This window comes from Pongo abelii, chromosome 3 (assembly GCF_028885655.2).
Source record: "Pongo abelii isolate AG06213 chromosome 3, NHGRI_mPonAbe1-v2.0_pri, whole genome shotgun sequence".
NCBI classification, from domain to species: domain Eukaryota; kingdom Metazoa; phylum Chordata; class Mammalia; order Primates; family Hominidae; genus Pongo; species Pongo abelii.
The window spans coordinates 167,095,848-167,104,372 of NC_071988.2; the positions used below are offsets into that span (position 1 = coordinate 167,095,848).

At 41.0% G+C, this 8,525-nt stretch overlaps 1 long non-coding RNA gene across 1 annotated transcript; it reads left to right on the top strand.

Annotated features, from left to right (window-relative positions):
• The first annotated feature begins 472 nt into the window (after positions 1-472).
• LOC129058870 (uncharacterized) lies at positions 473-5,763 on the top strand. Its single transcript, XR_008524284.1, has 3 exons — positions 473-663; positions 4,776-5,010; positions 5,106-5,763. It is a non-coding gene; the product is annotated as an uncharacterized LOC129058870 (long non-coding RNA).
• The last annotated feature ends 2,762 nt before the right edge of the window (positions 5,764-8,525 follow it).

Below are 8,525 nucleotides of genomic sequence, written 5' to 3' on the forward strand. Positions count from 1 at the left end.
CTGTAGTCCCAGCTACTTGGGAGGCTGAGGCAGGAGAATGGCATGAACCCGGGAGGCAGAGCTTGCAGTAAGCCGACATTGTGCCACTGCACTCCAGCCTGGGCAACAGAGTGAGACTCCGTCTCAAAAAAAAAAAAACAACCAAAAAAACGTTGTTTCTAAATTATCCCTTCCTAGGCCACATACAAAACAAAGTTGACAGTACTCAAAAGCTGGCTGACTACTGTAATAATTCTGTCCCTACATATTCTCATTCTTGAGAGAAAAGTACATTTGCTTTATTTATGAGGCACAGAGGGTCATTGCTCTGTAATTATGACTACTGAGGATGTGTTATGGGTTGAATTGTGTCCCCTCAAAATCCATATGTTGAACCCTCAGCACCTCAGAATGTGACCTTATTTGGGATAAGATTATTGCAGATGTAATTAAGATGAGGTCATACTAGAGTAGGGCGGGTTCCTAATCCTGTATGACACAGACATGCAGACAGAGAGCACCATGTGAAAATAAAGACAGAGATCTACAAACCAAGGAATGCCAAAGACTGCCAGCAAATTACCAGAAGCTAGAAGAGGGGCATGGAACAGTTTCTCCTTCATAGCCATCAGGAGGAACCACTCCTGCTGACATCTTGACCTCAGACTTGCAGCCTCCAAAACTGTGAGACAATGAATTTCTGTTGTTGGAGCCACCTGGTTTATGGTACCTTGTTATGGCAGCCCTAGGAAACTAATATAGGACCTATGGAACTGTGGCATCTTTTTGTTTTTATTTACAAGTGGTTCACATAACTGGTGCAGAATACCACTCAACAAACATATCAAATGAGCAATGGGGAAAGATCGCCATGATCAGCTTCAAGGAGGACAAGGAGGACAAGGAAGATGGGAAATAGAAAATCAACATTGGACTGTCATTCCCACCAGAGCATTGACCATGTCATTTAATATTCAGTTTCCAGCACAGAACCTGATTCTGATTCTCAAGACGCATTTGTTGAGAGAAACTGAATATCGGGCAGAGCAGGCAGCTCTATGCCAAGCAAGAGATCTTAGATGGGAGGTTGTGGGGCTGGGGAGCTGATGCTCCCTGATCCATTCATGGAGTTTAAGCAACCATTATGATTTCACATTGCCAGGAGTCTCCCTACCAACAGGACACCCAGGTTCTGTGTCATTACTTGAGTTTGCTTTTACTTAGGTAGATAGTATGTGGTTTTTAAAGTATATTTCTAGGATTATTGGTAGGAACAGATTTATTTTACATTTAAACAGCTGGTTCAATATTCATTTAAACTCAGATGTGTAATTCTGTTGTTAAATTATTATGTTGTGTTTCTAAAAACCTCACTTTCTTAAAGGCTGATGTGAATACAAAACCTTCAGAAAGATTGTTTGAAGCCACAATAGGTGTTCCTAATAGATTGCCTTTCTTGGTTGGTTATTTTACATTAGAGGAGAAAATAATGCTATTGTCATGGATTAAAATATCATGTTTTAAATGTCATTGCTATTAAATATCAAGGACACGAAAACCAAGATAGTAAGGACAAAGATTTAGGATAAAAGAAGTGGGATCCAATATAATATTTTTGAAATGTGCTTATTCATTTGAGTTCAGAATGCATGTGTCTGGACAACTCAAGTAAATTTTTTTTTTCCATCTGAAATACTCTTATTCTTATTTTTATTTTTTGAGACAGAGTCTTGCTCTGTCACCCAGGCTGCAGTGCAGTGGCATACTCTCGGTTCACTGCAACCTCTGCCTCCCAGATTCAAGCAATTCTTGTGCCTCAGCCTCTCAAGAAGCTGCAATTACAGGTGCATGCCACCACGCCTGGCTAATTTTTGTATTTTAGAGACAGAGTTTTGGCATGTTGGCCAGGCTGGTCTTGAACTGCTGACCTGAAGTGATCTGCCCATCTTGGCCTCCCAAAGTGCTGGGATTACAGGTGTGAGCCACTGTGACTGGCCTCCATCTGAAATACTCTTAAAAAGAAATCGTGACTTTTTATGCCTGAAATTTCTCAATGTCCCTATCATTCATCTGTGGTTCACTAAAAAGGACCATAATTCCCTGATTATCTATATCTTGAGAAGCGTGAAGTGTGATCTAGTCGCTCTCCTCCTGACCTTGTGCTGACCAGTGACTGCTTTGACCACGGAAGTATGGCAGAAGAAATGCCATGCCAGTCTGTCTGGTCCTCTTGGACTCTCAGTTACCATGTGGGAAGTCTGACAGGCCTGCTACCATACATTGAGGGGACCCTAGGTAGCCACATATGCTTGAAAAGAGAGAAAGATTGAGAGAAAGAGAGAGATGGCCGGGCCCTTTTCCCATCTCTTTCAGCCCCTAGCCATTTGAATTATCCCAGACATTGTTGAGCAAAGACAAGCAGTCCCCACTGTACCCTGTCCAAATTCTAACCCACAAAATAGACATAATAGACCCAGAGTGAGACATACTACTCCTACTAATAAATTGTTTTAAGCTACCAGTATTTGGGGTAGTTTGTTATGCATCAGTAGGTAACTGGGCCATCATCTTTTCTCGTATAGACAGCTTCAGATGAGATCTTGCAACTTCCCAGGTGTTCTCTTTATGACATCTAATAATACCTCCAGTCTTCAGAATTGGAATTTCTTCTTGAGTTATATTATGCTTTCCAGCCCAGCATATACTGGTTAATTTCTTGTCACTCAGAAATAATCTGTTCAAACTATTGATATTATTTACTTGAAACGAAAGGTGCCAAAACACTATTTTGTATACTTTTTCTCTTGGTATGGCATGAGTATTATGCTCACTAAATTATTTAAAAGGAAGTACGTGCATCTGATATGAAGATTTTCTTTTAATTGATACTAGGAAAAAGTAGACTTCTCATTAGCACAAACAGTTTTCCAGCGTCTCTTGTAACACAAATTGCAGTTGGCGCCCAAGAAGTGTAATATAGTATGTGTTGATAAACATGATGAGCAACTGGACTTGCTACCCTCTTTGTATGGCCACCAGAAACTATATAATGTGCTTCATAAATGTTTGGCACATATTAAATTCTCAAAAATGCTACTTCTCACCATTTCTCCCTTTTTTTTCTTTTTTGCTGCTATGTAACATTTAAACCTTTGAAACCCAATGCTGGTTAAAACCATAGTCTATTGCACGTATGTGTTTTAACCATTTGCAAGGTGAGTTTTAAAAAGCAACCATTTCTGTGGCTAGCAGTTAAAGAGAAATTAGAGGTACAGTATAGTATTATAGGTAACAGATTTGCAAAGAAGTTCCTCTAGCATTTTGCATTTAGAGGGCTTGTATCAGAGGCTTCCATTGAAGTCAATTCATTTTCCTTTTAAAAGAGATGTATTTAGCACATGAAATTGAATCTACTTGCAAAATTCACTCTGTATCCCCAGAATTAAGTCAGAAGACATATGCAGCAATTGTTTAATGTGCCAAGAAAACAGGGTGTTTGTTTGTATTTAGTATAAATAAATTACAAATACTTACATGAACGTGAAAAAAATTATCTTTAGATGAAGTCAATTGTGCTTTATGTGTTTAAGGGTTCTTTTAATTAAATGAGTTTCTTTTGCCTTGACAAAACAAAACAGCAAGGGAATTCCACATAGGAAAAATTATTATATTTCAATCTGAATATAAATTGAGTGGTAGAAGAACACCAAATTATTTTGTCTCTCCTAAAAGGGTGGAATGGAGGGCTTACTTACACACATACCAGGCTCTTTATGTCTCAAGTGAACAGGAGTTTATAGCCCTGGTCTTCAACTGCATTTACTTTCAATCTCAAAATCACTACAGGCTTTAGCACAACTCATAATAATGGGTGGCCTCTGTCCAAGAGGAAGTTCAACGTTGGCATGCTGGCCAAGTTAAGAGCCAGGTATATGCATTAGCAGACTTCATGGGTTTTTGCATAGTACTTCACTCAAATGATTGCTATAAATGACCCCAAAATTCATACTCAAAAATGACTGTAGGACTTTTAGTAGGAATACAAAGGGTACAGTGGGAATTTACAGCCGTTCTGTAAGGTTCCTCAAATTTTGATTCTGCTTTGCAAGGTACATGAACTTGACACCCCTGGGAACCATTGCTGTAGACAATATATCAGGTTTTTAGTACAGAGGTCAGCTTTTCACTCACTTTGTCACTAGTATGCTCAAAGAAAATTTGTTGGGGCATTTCTTCTCATCCCTGAGATAAAAACAATTGCCCAAGTTTTTTCCTTTTAAATACTTTGACCCGGAGATAGACGATTCTCATCTGTCTAGAGGTGCTCTCAGAATTGCTCTCGTTCTGTGAAGTACATTTCGATAGTGCTATTTATATTAGTTCTCTGAAGCAAAGCATCATATATAGTGGCAAAGCCATCCACAAAGTGACACATGAAATTGGATTTGCAGTGGGGGCAGCTGATCTAAATCATTTTTTGTTTCTCATTGTAAAAGCCCCTTTATGAAATTCACAAGCTTTTGCCAAGCTCTTCAAACAGTCTTTTAGCCACCACATGAGTTGAGTTCCTGCCTCTGTGCCCTGACTGATTGCTCAGGCAGCTGCGTGGGCGGCTTCAGAGTTGCACTGAAGGCTTTTATGTGGTTTTTTGGTTGATGGGCTATTTCTACTGTCTTGTCCCTATGGGTAGCACCTCAAATTTGACTGGCTGTGATGAACACATCGTTAGTCATTTGAGAAAAATATCTGGTGAAAATGCCCTGTGATGTAAATACAAATTTGTCTTCTTTTCCCAGCCTGGAAAATTTTCTGCCTCAGAAAATTATAAAGGACTTCGAAGAATTAGATTGTGTCTCATTTTAATGAATAAAAAGCCAACAAAAACATCATCATCTTTGCTACATTCAAATCCTTAAAGGTTTCTTGAATCAGAAGATAAAAGTAAAAAACAAGAAAGGAAATTTGTTTGCCTCTGCCATGTTACTAGACCATGACTAGGTATATAGTTTGCCATAGACTGCAGTAAATAAAGTGAGTCCTGTTATCACATATTTATTGAGCACCTATTATGTTCCAGGTACTATGCTAAGTAATCTGGTTACAAAAATGAATAAAATGTATTGCAGGTTAGATCCTCTGGAGGGCAGAAACTGAGATGGAATTAAGAGTGCAAATATTTTACTGAAGAGTAAGTCCTGTGAAAGAGAAGCTGAAGAAGCAATACTGAGAAGAGGGAATCATCAGAACATGATGAAGACCTTACAATGTCTGTGCCAGCCCAACAGGAAGTTCTACAGTAATGACTGCCCATTGGGGGAGGACTGCATGGTAAACAAAGGACTAGGCCCTTACGCCACTGCCATGCTCAGTTGTTGGCTGGGCACCACCCAAAGAAGGGCCTAACCTCTGTTACCACTGCCTTGCTCAGTCATGAACCAGGGTCTCTCCAAGAAGAATCCGAACGTGGCTTGAATGCTGAGGTGAACCCTGAAGAAGCAGACAGCTGGAGGCTGCCGGGTAGTCACCTTCTTTCTTCTGGTCAGCGAGTCTTTTCTCCAAGATATTTGGAAATAGCTAGCTCCTCAAGGGCTCTGGTGGACCTAATTTCCTGAGGGATACTTCAGAGACAAAATAGAGCCCCTGTCTCTGCAGGTGGTCTCTATGCTACAGCTGGAACTCATCATCTTTCTCCTCCACTATCCATTCTAAATTCTCTTCACTCTATGTTGGCCTTGGCAGTTTTTATGGAGTAGAATTCCCCATTAAACATAAACTTCTCTGGCTAGGCCTGCTGCATGTTTCCATTTGTATGGGCAAAGAGTGGCAAGAGATGCTCAAATTGGATCACTTGAGTGCTACATATATTCCTGCTTGTCTCTTATACCAGGAAATCTTCTTTCTCATGCTTTTTAGGGTCAATTATGACAAGCTGATGACTTCTTTTCTTGTTTGGTGATCCCTGGACATAAATATCCCAAAGTGTTCAAGGGCCAGCTGTATCCTATACTTCAGGGAATCTCTTGCTATTTCCCTCGGTGAGCGCATGCCCCCTTTAGAAATGAGGGCTTCTCATCCTTCAGAGAGCCCAGGCAGGAATCTGCAGAGTACCCCAGTAGATCTTTGGGAATGATAGTAAGTGGGACCGATTCTACTGCTATCCCTTAGTCCAAGACCCATGGGAACCTGATGGTTCCTAATGAAAATGCGGTGCCACAGTGAGGTCTGATTCAATAATGTTCTGCTTCCTAGAGGATGTGCTGCATCTCATGGGGCACCACTTGTGAGCTAGTGCATCAGTTGCCCCTTCAGCAAGTTGCTCAACACTTTATTTTATTTTATTTTTATTTATTCATTTATTTTTTATTTTTTTATTTATTTTTATTATTATTATACTTTAAGTTTTAGGGTACATGTGCACAATGTGCAGGTTAGTTACATATGTATACATGTGTCATGCTGGTGTGCTGCACCCATTAACTCGTCATTTAGCATTACGTATATCTCCTAATGCTATCCCTCCTCCCTCCCCCCACCCCACAACAGTCCCCAGAGTGTGATGTTCCCCTTCCTGTGTCCATGTGTTCTCATTGTTCAATTCCCATCTATGAGTGAGAACATGCAGTGTTTGGTTTTTTGTCCTTGCGATAGTTTACTGAGAATGATGATTTCCAATTTCATCCATGTCCCTACAAAGGACATGAACTCATCATTTTTTATGGCTGCATAGTATTCCACGGTGTATACGTGCCACATTTTCTTAATCCAGTCTATCATTGTTGGACAAGTTGCTCAACACTTTAAAACCCCAGCAGCTTCTGGGCAGTGTGGGAGAAGCAGTGTGTAATATGACTAATAAATTGCATAATCATGGGCCCACCTTGCTCTTGTATTACAGTTAAAGTGGGTTCTCTGGTTGGATGTTGTGTGGAATTCTATGTCTATAGGCATTCCATAAATTCCCAGGTACTGGTGCTTTCCTGTAGGTGGGAAAGGCAAATCCATATCAGGAATGTAAGTATCTATTCCTGTGAAAAGAAACTGCTGGCATTTCCAACATGGAAGAATCCCAGTAAAGTCAGTTTGTGACCAAGTGGCCAATTGGTCTTTTTGAGGAACACTGCCATGTCAGGGGCTTAACATTTGTCTCTGTGGTTGGCAGGTTAGATATTGGAAGTATTAATAGCTAGATGGGCCTTGATGAGTAACAGTCTCTGCTATTGGGCTCATGTGCAATCTCTGTCTCAACTGCCACGGCCACTTTGTGTGTTCATTCTGCCAGCATTGCAGTGGACACATCGACAAAGGTTAGCTAACATAAACTCAGGCCAACCCATTTTGTCTACTGGGTTTACATACTTCACATGCAAATCCACATGTTTATCTCATTCCTCTACCCAAGAATTCCTTACTTTGAAGATTTCTGAGGCTCCCACTTGGCTTTCCCCACTATCATAGTTTTACTCCACAGGCCAGGGACCCAGTGGAACCCAAGGTTCCAATTGCCAGGTATGTCAATACCACCAGTACATTCAGGGACAAGGAAAATATGTCAGGCTTTGGCCAGGACTCCATTTGTTAACTCTCCCCATATGCTCCAATTATAACAGGTAGACCATGATGATGCTTCAGGTCTCTGGGAATCAGTGTCAACTTAGACTCTGTGTCCACCAGACCTGTGTTTATTTCCATCTCCACAGTGTATGTAGCCCCTTGAATATGACTGTAGGTTACTTTGTAGAGGCACTAAGAAAATCTTTACAACATACACTTGCCATGGTATTGCAAGGTCTTTCTTTCTAGGGACCCAGACACTTCTTTAGTCAATGGGTTCTGGATCTGAAAATTGGCTCAGGGACAGGAACTGTATAAAAGATCCTGAATTTTTATTTGGACAACCATTCTCAACTTCCTGCTTCTCTGGTCTTGCTTCATTCTTACAACAAATGTTAAACAGTACCCTTGTTGCTGCCTATTTTACCCCTAGGGACAAACGTTCAATTAACCATCTCTACAACTCCCTATAGGTCAAAGGCCTTTGGTTGCCCCTCTGACCTGGCCCCCAATGATTAAGTACCAATGCATAGCTATTGGTACTTCGCCATGCTATTAAGGAACCCAGCTCTGTGACCACCTTCTGTATCACCAGCCCTGGCATGCAGAAGAGAGTCATCACTGAACATCCTAGTGATACTGGTATCTTTCTTACCAGCACATTCCTGATTATGACATCCAAGACTTGGTCATAAAAAGCTTAGCAACTTCCCCCTTGGCATGCCAGGATCTCAGATATCATTTTTGCGAGGAAGCTCAAACTAACCCAAGAGAAGAGGGCAAACAGTCCATATCTAGGTGTTCTGCCTAAAAAATCAGTTAAGGTCCCACTCAGCAGTCGGTATCAACTACTAGACATGTGAGTGAAGGCACCTGCAGAGAATTCCAGCCCCCAGCTGTCAAGTCACCTGCAGCCACTAAGTCTTCTCAGCTGAGGCACCAGACATCACGAAGCAGAGACAAACTCTCCCCACTGTTTCCTATCTAAATTCCTG